The sequence below is a fragment of the Artibeus jamaicensis genome, unplaced genomic scaffold (assembly GCF_021234435.1).
Source record: "Artibeus jamaicensis isolate MK-2021 breed Jamaican fruit bat unplaced genomic scaffold, CSHL_Jam_final contig_787, whole genome shotgun sequence".
Lineage (NCBI taxonomy): Eukaryota > Metazoa > Chordata > Mammalia > Chiroptera > Phyllostomidae > Artibeus > Artibeus jamaicensis.
Genome location: NW_026521972.1, coordinates 4,788,448 through 4,806,054, shown reverse-complemented (window position 1 = coordinate 4,806,054; position 17,607 = coordinate 4,788,448). Strand labels below are relative to the sequence as shown.

Below are 17,607 nucleotides of genomic sequence, written 5' to 3'. Positions count from 1 at the left end.
CTCAATTTAATCTTACTCCAGTATTCCAAACAACTTCCTTCTTGTATCTTAAAAACAGTCAGTCACGAAATAACATTTTTATATGTTTCAGTAATATTCTCTGCTAAAAAGAACTAGCTTCTTAGTAAAAAGTTGCTTCTAAAAATATATCTTATCTTTTAGAAAATACACATAGTTCATAAATTTTCCAAATGGAAAGGGAAAAAAGCATGAATTTGCATGAGAAGATAATGAATACTATGAATATTTAAATATTTTTGAAGATACTTGATTGCTACTCTAGTTAGGTGATTTTATTCCCACTGGGAAATTGCAGGATTTTAAAAGTTATATATTGCAAATATTTATTTTATTTAGCACATTTCAGGAATGTAAGATAAGAGCATACAGCTATTTTAAGGCAGATCCGCGTTTTTGTCTGAGTGATGTTCAAACCGCCAAGTTATCAGAACCTGGCATGTTCCAGATGACAAGTATTTGCAAAGAAATAAAATATTCAGCTCTGCAGTTTCCTCTGGATTTTGCAAATGGGTATCTGAAGGGCATTTATTATTTTATTATATTCTCAAGAATATAAGTAAGTTCAAATTGACAATCTCTTAAATTTGGTAGGAGCTAAATGATCCATTTACTGATTTATTCATATACTCATTAATTCTGACATATTATCTTTTGTTAATACCTTCTCTGTGCCAGTCACTAAGTGAAGTGTTGAGGCTGTGAAGATGCCCTGTCTCAAGGAGCTTTCAATATTGAGGGAACGAAAGATGGGACTGTAGTGAGCGGGAAGTGTTAGGCCGTTTGCCCAGGACTGCCTGCAATGAGGAGTCAGCAAGCCTTCCCCTCCCTGATTGACTGAATTTCTGTCCCCTAGAATATGTTGGTCTGAAGAGTCAATGCCAGAGGGTTTTTGTCTCATGACTTTCTAAATATCTCTTTAAATGACCAGATGATTTTTTAAAAAACTTTGTAACGTAATTCTGTGGCTTCAGTTGGGGATGGTACCTGATCTTTGTTATTAGCTATATATATATCTGTATAACAGCTTCGCCTTATTCCCAGTGAGATTTTTTTTTAAACTGGCAAATTCCTTTCTCTGTTCTTCCATTCCTGCATTTATCTATCCATTTGCATCTACAAAGTTCACATAATTTTTTGTGGGAGTAGGGGAACCTGTTTAATCTCAAACAAAACAAGCAAATTTGTACTTTGCATTTGCTTCACAGGGAAATCTTCTAAAATCTTAAGACATATTTGTTTTAATCTTGAATGTTGCCTTTAGTAATAAACAATCTTCTTGGGAAAATAGTATTTCATATAAAACACATGGACTAATAATTGATAATGTGTTAGATGTATGTGGAAATTAATCCGCCCATAGTGGTTTTAGCTAAAAGGTTATTTATTGATTTACATAACTGGAAGTCCAAGGATAAGACTGGCTTCAAATGAAGCTTAATTCAGGGTCTAAATGACATTATCTATCTTTCCTTCTACGTATACTAATTTGGGAGTGGAGTGTAAAATTTGGTGATTATTTTATATTAATCAAGGCCCATTTCTGGACTTGAGAAGATTATCTCCTCTAAAAGACTAAGGATTGAGAGTGGGAAATAGGTGGGTTTCTTTTATAAGGAAAAGTGTGATTGTAATATGTTGGCAGGCAAAAGCATCTCATTATTTTGCACCAACTTGGCAGCTTTCTCTACCTCTTTTTTTTAAATTTTGTAAGTTAGAGGAATCACAGGTCAAATTCATAGAACAATAAATTAAATCCTAAATATAAATTACTGCAACTACTAACATACTCGTTTTTTATTTTTTATTTTTTTGGTTTGTAACATTCAATCCATATACGTGTAAATTTGTGATGTCTGACATGCATTGTCTTTGACACATTGGTGTCAAAGACACTCAGCTTGTGTATCACTTCACACGATGCTGGTACTTAAGGGAATAAAAATACTCATTTAGGAAAAGATACCAAATGTAATCTTGCTAGTGGTTTAAATCCTAGAAGTAAACAATTAGGAACTTTTCATAGTATTCTTTTGAGGGAGGTACAATAGAGTATCTCAACTAACATATGAAAATCTCTTGTAGGTCAATTAATCTCCTTCATTTGCTTGAGTCGATTGCTACCATTTCTGTCAGAGAAAACTTCAAAAGGAAAGACAATTTTTTTTCTTCTATCTTGTCCCATCATGAAAGTTAAAGAACATCTGCAAGGTTAAAACTCTTGTTAGTTATATTCCTAGGGGCAATAGACCTGAATGACTTTCTTTGGTAATCAGTACTAGAACTTAATTGCAATGTCCTTTGAGAGCAATGATCTCTGTTTTTTGGTTTTTTTGTTTTTGAATTTGCCAGTCTCCAGGGAACCTCTTGAGTAATAAAAGACATTAGAGAGTTTTCCAATCTTGGAGACATAACTATGTCAGATAGTATGTAATCATAAAATTCCAATACCCAAAAAAGTATTTTTACTTTTTAAAAAAAAAATCTTTATAGGGGAAGGAAAGGAGAGAGGGAGAGAAATATCAATGTGTGGTTGCCTCTCGTGTGTCCCCTGCTGGGAACTGGCCTGCAACCCAGGCATGTGCCCTGACTGGGAATCAAACCACGATCCTCTGCTTCACAGGCTCGCACTCAATCCACTGAGCTACACCAGCCAGGGCAGTAGTTTTACTTCTATCAAATAATTTTAGGTATTTCATCTACTCAGGTATTTATTAGGGGCCTAGATACACTGGTTCTGCATTAGGTATTCAGGTATAGATGTCTCTGTTTTCATGGAGCATATTTGCTATGGAAAGACACCATAATGAACAGGTAATTTTGGAGAAACAAATATTATGAAGAAAGTACAATAGGGTGATGTTGCAGAGAGTAACTGGGTAGGAAATACTAATTGATAAAACTTTTCATTAATTGCTTCTCTTAGCAGCTGGCATCGAAGTCAAGAATTGAGTAATGAAAAGTAGCTAACCATGTGAAATCTCAGAATTTAATATCCCAGGATGTACTTCAGAGTGAACAAATGGCATGCTCAGAAATGAGGCAATACAAAGATACAGTGTGGATGTCTACTCAGCCATTAACACTTCAAATAAAAACTTGCTTTAGAAAAATCATTTCTATTTCAAATATTCTAAGCTCTTTTTAAAATATGTTAATATAATAAAATGACTTACATAAACACCAGTATGGGATAGGAAATCATGTTTATGGTCAAAAACAGAGGATTTTTTTCCCTTAGCTGTAGTGATAAGTTTATTGGTCAAAACTCTGGTCTAGGCCTCCAATAATAAGTTGATATGTCTCAATCAGTGTCTGCCACTTACTAGAAAGCATTTTGTTTCTCAAATGCCTGTACCAATTTGACACCTTTCTCTACTTGAGATATTCTGAAAAAGCTTTATCTGTTTTGATAACTTTCAGAGACCTTGAGACACATAATTTAGACTGGTTTAAAAGAGACACGGTTATCATTTACTTACTCTGCCCATCAGCATTATTTTCCCTAAGTCTGCTTCTACATATAATCAAAGTGATGACTTGGCTGATAAGTTTAAGATAGAACAAGGATGTCTACAATTCCAATGGCAAAGTCTAGATAATTCTCATCAATCCAGTCAAAATAAATTTTTGTAATGTTAAGAGTTATAATAACAAATGTTAAGTTGTGGTTTCGTGTCTGGGCAATCAGTGTTTTGATGAACTTTTCTAATATTCTAAAAACTCCCACAAACCCAAACTACCAAACTACCAAAGTGGAAAAAGTCAGAGAAGTAGCACACTTCGAAGAGCAATTAGATACAGTAATATGCAAATACGGTAAATTAATTTCCTTTTATTAAAAAAACCAAAACTTTCTTTTGAGGAATTATGATATAGAAAGTATCAAGAAAAACTTTTATATTAAATTATAAAGCTAATAATAAGTGCAAATTAAAAGATGATATAATTGCCCCTGATATGACAATGTTAATTTATTTCATTTGGTTCTCAGAATACCTTGATTAGTCCCATTTTATTGACGAAACAGAGATTCAGAGCCTATACAAAATCTTTGTGGTAGGTTGACTAACCTATGGGCAGATCCAAACCTCCCCAGGAACTAATCTGTGGAGAAGCTGTAGAGCACAAGGGAACAGATTATCCTCTGGAAACAGGCCTGCAGTCCTGTTGAGACCTTGATTTTGACTCAGGGAAACTGATTTTGGACTTCAGATCTTAAGAGACTGGCTGTTATTCTAAGCCATCAGGTTGTGATCATTTGTTAAAACAGCCATAGGAAACTAAACCAGTCATAATGTTAAAAACATTTGAGTCCCAGATTAGACCCAATCTATCCCATCACTTTCCTCCTAATATACTATCTTGTAATGTTGCTTTCTAGAATAGACTTTATAGTGGCAAATTTGTAGCAAATGACTGGGTAAATTCTTCATCTGAATCCACAATTTCATGAGAATGTCTTAATTTGTAGACCCAGTAAATATAGCCACTTTAAAATACTGGCTCTTTTATCTAAATTTGAATTACTTATGCACAATGTATTTTGAAAGATGGAATGCAAGCCCTAGTAAGTAATAAACTCTAGTTATCTCCTTAGAGAGGTTTTTTTTTAGGAAAAATTTTGGAAAATATATACCTTTTAATTTGTCAGGTAGGCATAATTTTCAACCTATTCAGTTTCTCTTGAATAAATAGTGGCCTAACATTTTATACATGAAAAAGCAGTTTAGTAGCATAATCATATCACAAACAATCACTGTTCTGTTCTATTTTTGAATAGATGAGCAGTTGTAAAAAATAACATCTGTTTACGCCTCTGAAAATTTCTGCAAAGATAGGGAGTTCAAAGGCAAATCTGAAGGAATAAAGGGCACATCACAAATAAATTGAATTAGGGGTTTTATTGAGTCAGTGATTGCTATTTTGGAACTGAGTCAAAGGTCATGCCTCTTTTGGAAGTAATGACCTTGATTCTCCGAGAGGGAGTAACAAAACAATACAGAACATCACAGGTAGGTAAAGATCTACTTATTGGGGAGATTCCAGCAAATCAAGAATAAAAAAGGATTGTAATCTGAAGAACCCTGATAAGATTGGGTATTTAGATGAGGTGGACAGATAGGGATGTGAGCATGGATAAAGGACAGGAAGGATAGGGATGGGGAATTTGAAACTGAGAGCTCATTAAGAACAAAGATTGTATCTTATCATTAAAAAATAGTGTCTGTGATGTGCCAAGAATTTTTCAAAACAAAACTATGAATTGAATGATCAGAACTGTAATAGCATCATGTTTCAATGAGCAGCAACGATAAGGCTGAGAACAAGAATGTAAGGTGATTAAGTTTCTTCTATTTAAGGTCCATTTTGCTTTTGTCCCAGCAATTGAGGTCAAACTGAGTCTGAGGAGACAGACAGATACTCAAGAGCATGATACTAATGTGAAGTGCAAGGTGCAATTCGAAAGGTCAGGAGCATGGCTGATGCAGAAGTACTATGCTGTTTTATTGTACCAAGAAATGGTAATGGAATTAAACATTTATTGAATACATGGATAATTTAGTTTTATAAGCTAAACTATAAATTTCCAATATAAAACTCAATGTCATACTACTTCTTCCAAACTTGTAAAGCAAGCACTTGATGTGTTTTATAGCTGCCAGAAAGCCTGTGTGAACTGAACAAAGAGCATGAGGTCAGGTTGAAGAGATAGGCCAGAACCAAGCTGTTTAGGGCTCTTCAGTCCATGGAAAGAGTTGGAACACTATTCTAAGTATAAATGGAAGCTACCAGAGAATTTTAGATAGCAGAGGTAGGTTATATAAGCACATTCTTAAAGATTGGTTTAATTATCCTTTGATAAATAAATTTGAGGGGTCAGGAGTAAACAGAGAAGACTTTCACAGGGCCACTGTGGTATTTTAAGTGGAAAATGATGATGACTGAGGTGATGTGAGTGGAGTTAAAGAAGAAAAATTCTGATATATTTTTAAGTTGAGATCTGAATTTACCACTGACAAATTACATAGATGTGCTTGTATGAATATGATTGGTAAGGAGAGAAGAAAATTTAAATTAGATAAATGAATGACATGTTTAGGAATTCACTAAAATGAGAAAGATTAGTGGACAAACTAGATTATTAACTGATTGACTGGGTTGGAAAAGAGGAAAAAAATGAGATTTTTTGGTTAAATTTGTCATGCTTATGAGACATATCAGTGGAAATACTTAGAAACCAAAGAGATGAATAAGGCTAAAGCTCAGTAAGGTATATATTGGGAATTATTCTCCTATATATGGTATTTAAAGGCATGTGAATTTATTGGGCTGGCCAAAAAGTTTTTTTTTTTTCCTGTAACATGGCTCTAGTAGCACTTAGTGGTCTTTTACTTCATTCAAAATGAAATGAGTTTGTTAGATTGCATTGTGACAGCTGTCATATTAGTATGCATTTTTTAAAAAGCATCAAAATTGGTGAATTTTTGTGTAGCCATTTTAATTTTGAAGATGGAAAAAATAAGCAATATTTGTAGCATATTATGCTTTGTTATTTCAAGAAAGGTAAAAACACAACTGAAATGCAAAAATAGATTTGTGCAGTATATGAAGAAGGTGCTGTGACTTATTGAATGTCTCAAAAGTTGTTTGTGAAGCTTCGTGCTGGAGATTTTCCACTGGACGATGCTCCATGGTTGGGTAAACCAGTTGGAGATGATAGCAATTGAACTGAGACAATTGATAACAATCAATGCTATACCACATGGGAGATGACCAACATACTCAAAATATTCAAATCAATAAAGTTATGAGTGAAAATACAAAATTTGTCTCATTTTGTGGAAAAAAAAACTAAACAGACTTTTTGGCCAACCCAATATAAGATCACTCAAGGAAAGGATATAGCAGGAAGAAAATAGAGGCCAGCAAGAAACCCTAAGTTCAGAATCCCTCTGAGAAGAAAACAGCAAGTACAAACCGAGAAAGCAAAATAAAGTAGAAAAAGGAAAAAATTCAGTGGTCTAGTGTAGAATATAATAAGTGGTTGCTTAAGATGAGCACAGGGAAATGTCCACTGGAACTGTCCAGTGGAAAGCTGTTAATCATGTTGCCAAATGAAGTTTCAATGGAATATGGAGTCCACCAGCTACACTGAAGTAAGTAAAAGAGCAAAGGTGACCCTGGCTGGCACAGGTCAGTGGATTGAGTACAGGCTTTCAAACCAAAGGGTGGCTGGTTCAATTCCCAGTCTATGGCACATGCCTGGGGTACAGGCCTGCTCCCCAGTAGTGGGCGTGTGAGAGACAACCACACATTGATGTTTCTCTCCTTCTCTTTCTCCTTCCCTTGCCCTCTCTCTAAAAATATATAAAATCTTTAAAAAAAGAGTGAATTTGAAGTGATGTGCTGGAAAAATGTGTGTGTGTGTACACACACACACACTATTGTTCAAGAGTTCTGCTTAGAAGAGGAATATAGAAATGAATGTTCATTGAGAAAATATACATCTGCTAATAGAGAATGTGTGTTCAGGAGGGGTATATTATAAATTGCTTATGTTCTGATAGAATAAAATGGTAGAGAGGAAGGGATTGGTGATATGGGAGAAAGATATACCTGGAAGAAAAAAGACAGGGTGATGGCAAGAGTGATATAATCATGGATCTGAAGAGTTGTTTCATAAAACTATATATATAAAAATATATAATATAACTATATATTATATATAATTATATATAATATATGAGTTGTTTTATAAAATCATATATAACATATATGTTATTTTATATATATTATATATGATTTTATAAAACAACTCTTCAGTTTTTCCCATCTTGCATGATGGTGGATGAAAAAACTGAGAAGCCGGGTACTAAGGAGAAGAAACCCAAAGCCAAGAAGGCTGATGCTGGTGGTGAGGTTGAGAAGGGGAACAATCTCAAGGCCAAAACACCTAAGATGGGGAAACCCCACTGCAGCCAAAACTCTGTCCTAATTGAAGGAATTTGCAGGTATTCCTGGTCAGCTATATATTCCTGAAAGCCCATGTCCAAGAGGAAGTATTCTGCAGCTAAATCCAGGATTGAAAAGAAAAAAAAGGAGAAAGTTATGGCTACAGTCATTGAACCAGTTGGTAGTAACAAGAATAGTGGTACCTGAGGGGCTAAACTTCACAAAATGCCAGATACTATCCTACTGAGGACATGCCTAGAAACTGTTGAGCCATGGCATGAAACACTTCAGTCATCACATGAGAGAACCACGGGCCAGCATCACTCCTGGGACCATTCTGATCATCCTCACTGGGTGCCACAGAGACTAGTGGGTGGATTTCCTGAAGCCGCTGAGCAGTGGCTTGCTACTTGTGACTGGACCTCTGGCCTTGAACTGAGTTTCTCTGCATAGAACACACCAGAACTTTGTCATCCTAACCTCCACCAAAATTGGTATCAGTGATGTGAAAATCCCTAATCATCTCATTGATGCTTACTTCAAGAAGAAGAAGCTGAGCAAGCCCAGACACCAGGAGGGGGAGATCTTCGACTTTGAGAAAGAGAAATACAAGATTACAGAGCAATACAAGGTTGATCAGAAAGCCATGGACTTGCAAATTCTGCCAAAAATCAAAGCTGTTCCTCAGCTGCAGGGCTGCCTCCTCTCTGTGTTTGCTCTCAAGAATGGGCTCTATCCTCACAAAATGAAGTTCTAAATTTCTTTTGAAAAATCTTATTAAGTAACTGATATATTAAAAATAATTCTCTTAAAAATATTTTATTTATTATTTTTAGAGCAAGAAGAAGGGAAGGAGGAAGAGTGGGAGAGAAACATCAATGTGTGGTTGTCTCTCATGTGTCCCCTACTGGGGACCTGGCCTGCAACCCAGGCATGTGCCCTGACTGGAAATGGAACCAGTGACCCTTTGTTTCACAGGCCCATGCTCAATCCACTGAGCTATACCAGCCAGGGCTAAAAAAATAATTCTTTAGATTCATGATTATATAAAATTATATATATACACACACACACACACACACACACACATACACATATAGCCTATTCAGAAAAAGCCCAGCCATTCTTAATATAACAAGAACAGATCACACAACATTGATATAACCTGGCAGCCAAGGAGAGTGGACTAAACTGCACATACATGAACAATGATGAGTTCACTGTACTAGTCAGTGGGGGTGGCAGACACCATTGAGTAAGCATGTGTTTTATGTGGCCATTGCATTCAAAATGACTGAACAAGTAGAGCGATGAATCTGCATCAAAATTTGCATTAAGCTTGAACATTTCTCCTTAGAAACTATTGGAATGATTCAGAAGGCCGAAGCTATGGGCAACTGGAGATTGGCAGCTTCATCATGAGAAGATGCCTGCTCATGTTTCATGCCTCATGTATAGTACCGAGGTTTATTGCAAAACATCAAATCACCCAGGTGACTCAGCATCCCTAGAGGCCAGCTTTGTTGTCCTGGGACTTCTGGCTTTTCCCAAAATGAAAATCATCTTTGAAAGGAAAGAGATTTCAGACCCTTGATAAGATTCAGAAAAATGCAATGGGGCGGCTGATGGTGACTGGGAGAACTGTGTGAGGTTCCAAGGTGTCGACTTTGAAAGGGACTGAGGTATCATTGTCCTACATATAGTGTTTCTTGTATCTTGTATTTTCTTCAACAAATGTCTCTATTTTTCATATGATACCACTGGACATCTTCTAGACAGACTATATTTTATATATGTAAATTTCCTCTACTCTCATGGAAGACAGGTGTGGAAATTTAAGCAAACGTAGATTTTTGTGATGGGAAGGTGAATCCTTTCCATCTTATTACTTCTGTTTTTTTATTTAGTAATAGAGTGAAATCATCCATTGATTTAGAAAAAGGAGGAGAGGATTATGTAAGCTTTATAGAGAAAGTGTATCTGATGACATATCTATAACACCAACACTAATTCCTGGCATGGAGAAAATCTTCACAATTCTGTGCTGAAGGAATGAATGGAAAGAAAGAAAGTGAGAGGAAATGGTTATCTTGGAAAGTAGAGAAGTTGGCTTCCAAGGGATGTATAATAAGACTGTGTTGCAAACTACATTTTTAGTCTGAATCTGTTCACTCCTTTCCTCTAAAACTTGGGTTATAACTGTTCTACACTAGCAATGAGGTTTAGATTTCTCTTGTCAATGACTCACTTTGATATAGGAATGCAGCCAGTTTCTGGGCCAATGAGGTACAAAAGGACTTTTACAGGCTTAGGCTAAAATTTTCTTTGCTTTGAAAGAAAAATACTTGTGAAGAAAATGATCCTTTTCTGCCTCTGGGTAGAAGCGGTATATTAGAGGATAATAATGGGAGCTGGCCCAAAGTTAGGAAAGGCAGAGTACTAAACAGAAAGGACCCCGGCAGAGCGCCATCGTTAGACCAGGACAGAAAGTGCCCTAATGCAGATCTGGCAACTTGGCCCCTTTGAGCACCTGGAACACTCCAATAAGCAAAAAAATACATTTGTAAAAAAAATACACTGGTGAATTTGTCAGTGGAGTTTTGTGCTCAACAAGAACAGTTTGTAACCCATAGCCTAAACATCACCTTTAATGGCTAATGTAGGATTGTCAGATAAAATATCGAACACATACTTAGATTTTAATTCCACACAGACAATTATGCTCCTTGCAATCTTTGGGAAATACCCATATAAAAATGTGGTATTAAACTGAGAAACCTAAATTTTTATTAGCGAAACCTGGAAACCTTAGTCCGATGTGCCTCTTGGCATCTTTTGTCCTGTGTCTCACCAGGATGCTTGATGGCTTCCCAATGCTGTGAGCTTTGGGTTGTGCTTGAGTTGAAAGACAGACATTTTTTTGGAGTACAGAGAACTTTAGAACAGAAAGTGTCTAAGTGGTAAAAGACAAGTACATTTTTGTTTTTATTTTTAACATACAAAATCCTTTTCATATAGTAAACACTGAATAGATAGATTACTGCACGCAATATCATTACCAAGTAGAGTCAAGAACCTATTTGTTTTATTCCTTTGATGTTTGAAATTATGGCTCTTAAAGTACTCATGATTTAATGTAGTGTTCACATTTGCAGATGATAGCTGCGGAATATTTGTCTATATTAAACAATCTATATTGTAGAACCATTTATAACATGAATGGATCATGATACTGATTATCTTGATTACTAGATGGTCAGTGAAAACTAGAACTTCAAACACTTTAACTTATTAAATTTACTTGGTAAGATTGAATTAATTTTATGAAAAAGTGGAACATATAATTTAATAAAGTATATTTATTTAATTATTTTAATCATGCTTTGTTCTCACATTTTCCAAGCATGGTGCTTAACTAGTAGCATCCTAGATGCATAGAAGAAAAGTTAACTCACTATATCCAACAGATTCCTTAAGGCATTGAACTTAATTTAATCCTGTGATCCTAGCTGAAGAACCTGAAAAAAATATAGGCTTTCACTTAATGAACAGAATAGTGCATTAGCCCTTTAAATCATAAATTGACTTCAACAATCAGTAAAATACAGGGTTCAGCAGAAATAAGGCTTGCTTGACTATGGTTCATAGGGTAATAATATGGGTATAATAATTTGAACATTTCATTTAAAATGTTATATGTTGTGCTTGAGTGTGATATTGTTATTTTACAGAATTACATGTTTATGATTTTGTAACAAAATTTTGTAATAAAAAGGGGTATTATTTGTGCTGGACCCTGTACATAGTTGAGATGCATGATATTTAAATCTTTGAAGAAATATACATATATATATATATATACACATATAACTGCTATTATATATTACATACATATTTAAAGTAGAATATATATAAAGTGTCATCAAAATTATAAACTTGGATTGTGATATTTTAGTCCTTATAGAAATATCTTTACTCCTTTGTGATGCATATTTTTCCCTGTTTAGCTCTTCCAACATCCATGCCTTCGTAACATGGTTTTGCATCTTCTTACATCAATAAAGTCTATTTGCCTGACCCTTAAAACAGGACTAGCCTTGTAATTTGGTTTGGTTAATAGGATATAGCAGAAGGGATAACTAATTACTCAATACAAATTAAAGCTCATTTTTATATATGTGTCCTATAACTGGAAGTCAGCTGTAAGAATTAAGTAGTGAATTTTATTTTTTTAGAAGAACCAGAATTCAGAGGTTTTTATCTTTATCCGATAACTATTTTTTATAGTAAGTGGTTATTTTTCCTATTTCTTCATTGCTTTCTACTACATTGTATTATGCCTCAAGCAAAACACAGAGTTAAAATGTCTTTCCCTGCTTTGTCTTAAAAACATTTTTATTGTAACTTTTCCATCTAAATTTTTCACTAGAGCTTTTCCAAAATTTCTCAAGTCAGCAACTGAACTACATGTGTAAAAACCTGATAAACTTGGGAAACTGAAACTCTTGATCTGTTAAAACGATATCTTGAGAAGCTCTGGTTGAAGCCAATTACCAAGTAAGAAGATTATTTTTCTCAGTGATGCCATTTAAAAAATCTTTTAGGTATTTTCAGGTTGCAACCTGACACTTTCTGAGTTTTAAAATAAAAGCTTATTCTTTGTGCTATGGAAAAGCCTACTGTGTCACCAAAACATTGTCCAGAGATAGTGAGGACAGTGTTTATTTGAAAACTAATTCAAAGTTTATTTTCATGATTAACACATATCTTCATTTTACAGAAGGATATTATCAGCACAACATAACAACACTGCTTTGAATATTTAGTGTTCTCTTCATTTAAACATTAAAAAATCAATATTTTAAGAGTATAGCAAACATTTGTTTATTTAGAAAGGGGAAATGTTTATCCCACAAATAAACATCTAATCTATTTTTTTGCAGTCATTTTAGATGTCTCTTTGGGTGCAGATAAACAACTGCATCATATGCTCACAAAATTCAAAGCTCATAATTTGGTTGGGAATCTGTACTCTGCCCTTCAGAAAGGAATAGTGGCAAGATGGTTAAAGAATATTACAGTGTTGGTAATGGGAAAATATGCTTTGCTTTCAAGAATGCTTACATCCATAAGCTGAGAACCAAGAATTCAAGGAACCCAGAAGACTTGCTTCATCCCCTATACATGGCCCCCTCCTAAACTTATAACTGCTCCAAAATTCAATGGAAAGTTTAAGATAACTGGAAGAAAATACCTAATACAATTTCTGCAACTTCTCAACTTTGTTGCACAGGACAAGGAGTCAGGCAGAGGGATTTTTCTGGAATTAAAACAACCATCTACTTTCACCTGTGGTCTGAGATGACCTAGGTAGTTAATTCAATAGAGAACTTACACATACAAAAGTAGATACACTTACACATTCAATAAGGAGATATACCTTTAACCATGGTTTTTCAAGCCTACCTCAGTGAGCTTTGTTAAGCTTTTTATGGAAAAGGTTGTGCTTTAACAGGTTTAATTCCTACTCAGAGCCTTTCTGTTTTCTTTAATCTTCAACAAGTAGGTGAACACATAAACTGACTCGATGGTTTTTCTTGAAAAACTGATTCATTATTTTGTGTTGAAGATCCACCTAAAGTATCTGACAAATACTGACAAATATAAAACCATAAGCCTTTTTCAAATAATTAGATTAATCATTTCAGGTTAATAATGTTAGAAATACACATAAATAAATATACCCGTATATCACATATATGTTTATATGCAAACATACGTGTACACATATATAAATGCACGTTTAATGTGTGTATGTGGTCATGTAAGAATGCATACATATATTCCTTAGGCATTTTCTGAATTGCTATTGATAAACTTTTCAGTTTTGTAATATATTTTAACCCAGATGAAGTGCTGTCTTGTTTTTTGGTTGTTTATATTTCCTAGTAACTCATAAAGTGTGATTCTCTTTTGCTTAAAATGGAATAACAGTTCTCAATTGCTTTTCCCCTTTATCCCATTACAGAAAGCACTTCCAGTAGTGACATTCCTTGGTAATGAGAGTGGTTCGTTTAGGGGCAGAAAATGATTGTTCTCCAGTTGGGAATATCAGAAATTCTAAGGATTGTGATTCAAAATTGAAGAATATACTTATTTTTATTTTTTACATCCTTACAACCAATAATATATCACTAGATTATTAAAACTAAAAAAAGAGAGAGAATGACTCTTGGGATTTTCCATGTAGATAATCCTGTCATCTATAAACATGAAGTTTTATTTCTTTCTCAGTGTGTATACCTTTATTTACTTTTCTTCTCTTATTCTATGATGTAGAACTTCCAGTACAAACTTGAATAGGTGAAATGAGACATCTTTAGCCCGTCCCAATACTTGCCTTGTAATGTATGGTTTTCTGGAAGATATTGCAAAAAATTGTTATGGTTTCTTAAATGTTTGGTAAAATTCATTGCTAAATCCATCTGAGCCTGGTGCTTTCCTGTCTGGGAGGTAATTAATTATTGGATCAATTTTGTTATAGAGATGTAATTATCTCTGTTATAACATATTCAGTTATGACAGAGATGAAGTATTTTGAACAAATATTTAAAAAATTTATATGGAACACCAAAAGGTCCTGTATAGCAACAGAGATCCTGAGAAAGAAGAACAAAGCTGGAGGAATCATGCTACCTAATATTTAACCATACTATAAGTCCATAGTAACCAAAACAGCTTGGTACTGTCATAAAAACAGACATGGGGATCAATGGAACATAATAGAGAGCCCAGAAATAAATCCACACCCTTATGGACAAGTTAATATTTGATAGAGGAAGCAAGCACATACAATGGGCTAATGGTAGCTTATTCAGTAAATGGTGTTGGGAAAATTGGATAGATATGTGTAGAAAAATGAAATGAGACCACCTTCTAACACCACACACAAGAATAAATTCAAAATGGATCAAAGACTTAAATGTTAGACCCAAAACCATAAAAATTCTAGAAGAAAACATATGCAGCAAAATCTTGGACACTTCTCATATAAAATTTTTACTGGATTTATCTCTTCAGGCAAGAAAAACAAAAGAAAAATAAACAAATGGGACTTCACCAAACTAAAATATTTTTTGCACAGCAAAGGAAATTATCAACAAAGTAAAAAGACAACCCACAGAATGGGAGAACATATTCATTGATACATTGATACATGATTCATTAAGGGGTTAATATCCAGAATTTATAAAGTACTTATAGAACTCAACACCAAAAAACACCAAACCCAATTAAAAAATGGGCAAAGGACCTGAGTAGACATTTCTCCAAAGAAGACACACAGATGGCTATGAAAAGATGCTCAATGTCACTCATCATCAGAGAGATGAAAATTAAAACCACCATGAGATACCATCTCATATCTGTCAGAATGGCCATCATCAATAAATCAACAAACAAGTGCTGGCAAGCATGTGAAGAAAGGAGAACACTTTTGCATTGTTGGTGGGTATGCAGACAGGTGCAGCCACTGTGGAAAGTAGTATGGAGATACCTCAAAAAATTAAAAATGGATCTGCCTTTTGACCCAGTGATCACTTGGAATATACCTGAAGGAGCTAAAATAATAATTGGAAAGAACATAAGCACTCCTATGTTCACTGGAGCATTATTTACAATTGAGAAGATATGGAACCAGCCCAAGTATTTGTCAGTAGATGAGTGGATAAAACAACTATTGGACACTTGCACAATAGAATGAATGCTACTTGGCCATAAAAAAAGACAAAAATGTTACCCTTTGCAACAATATGGATGGGTCTGGAGAACATTATGCTAAGTGAAGTAAGCTGGTCAGAGAAAGACAAATAGCATATAACTTCACTTACATGTAGAATCTAATGAAAAACTGGAACTAACAAGCAAAACAGACAGACTTGTAGATAGAGAATAGATGAGAGCTACTGGAAGAAGGTAGGAGGTGAAGGGGTTGAGCAAAATAGAAAAAGGACTCATGGACATGGACAATGGAGTGGTGAATGCTGGGGGGCATATAAGGTGACTAAATGATAATGGAAAATATAATAAGGATTTGTATTTTTAAAAAGCACAGAATCACACTTAATTATGACATAGATGTAATTATCAGACAAGGAATTTAAAGCTAGTATAATTAAATTAAAGGTTCTAATAGGAAGGAATAGAATAGAAAATATTATAAGCAGAGAAATGGAAGTTCAGATCAATAAAAACTTCCAAAACTGAAGTTAAAAAAGAAAAAAAAATGGGGAAAATTTCAGAGTAAAAATTATAATAGAAGCCAGAAACTTAAATTTCCTTAAAGAAAAAAAGAAATATCATACTAACACTAATCAGAAGAAAATTAGAATAGCTATAATAATTTCTGATGAATATGACTTCAGGGCAAGGAAAATATTAGGACTATGCAGAGCACTATATAATGATGTATACATCTCTCAAAAATCACAGAAAATTTCCTTCTTTAGCATAATACCCTTATTATACTTATCTAAGACATTTAGCAATAATTCTTTTAACTTTAATATTATTCTATGTTCATAGTTCCTCAATTTTCTCAAAATGTCAACTTAAAATCAAATTAGTACTCAAGTTACATCCACTGATTCCTTTGTTATATTTCCAGGTTCTCTGTTAATCTAGAATAATCTCTTATTTTTTCAAATCCTGCTATTTCTTATTTCATGTTCTTGCTACATTGCAAAAGCCATGTAAGTTGTCCAAAGGTATGAATCACATTCTTGATTTCTCTGTCTTCTTTTGATGACTTTTAAGTTGTCATAGGAACAATTTTTCTTTAAAAATGTGAATCATTAGTTAGACGTTTGCTCCAGTTCAGGTTCAGTGTTGGAAATGGTCCTGAGAGGTACAAAATATCTGGTCCTCTCACTTCTGGTAATGAGATTGACCATGGGGCCTGGAGGCAATAGCCTAATTTTTCCTTAGTAAAGTTCCCATCAATCTTTGATCTAATTGTTTACTCCTTTGCCTGAAATAATTGTATCACTGCAAACTGCAAAATGGCAATGTTCTAATTCTGGTGTTTCTACTTAATTTGTTAGCTAAATTATTCTCTTAAAAAACTTTTTATCATTAGCTAGAACTATTGGATTATACCCAAAACACTGTTAATATGACATCAGAAGGGAAGATATTAGATTTTAGTTTAACTGCTAATTTTAGGGCAAGGAAGTAGTACTCTAGATACATAGATGGTGATCAATAAAGTATTTTATTATTTGTTGTTATTGTTCTTGTTTAAATATATTTTCTCTTTAAGTATCCTTATTAACACATTGTTTCAAAATATATATATTTCATGGATATTAATCAATAGTGTATCCATGCAAACTGGGGCTCGGCCACTTGGCACCTTGATCTATGTACATGATTTAACAATTAGTGTTAAAGGAAACAGGTTTTTATTAACAGGGCTCCAATTTGGGGGGGGGGGGCAGACACTGAGAGCACTCCTGCCCAGAACCCTCTTCTCCCACAAGACCCAGAACTTCCCTTGCTCCATAAAAGGCTACAAGCCAAAACCACATCCAGAATTTCCTCATATCTTTATCTGTCCATCATCTGGTCACACAC

The 17,607-nt window shown here is 34.3% G+C and overlaps 1 pseudogene; it reads left to right on the top strand.

Moving 5' to 3' along the window:
* The first annotated feature begins 7,863 nt into the window (after positions 1-7,863).
* On the top strand, positions 7,864-8,731 carry LOC119036963 (60S ribosomal protein L6-like; annotated as a pseudogene).
* Positions 8,732-17,607: the final 8,876 nt, after the last annotated feature.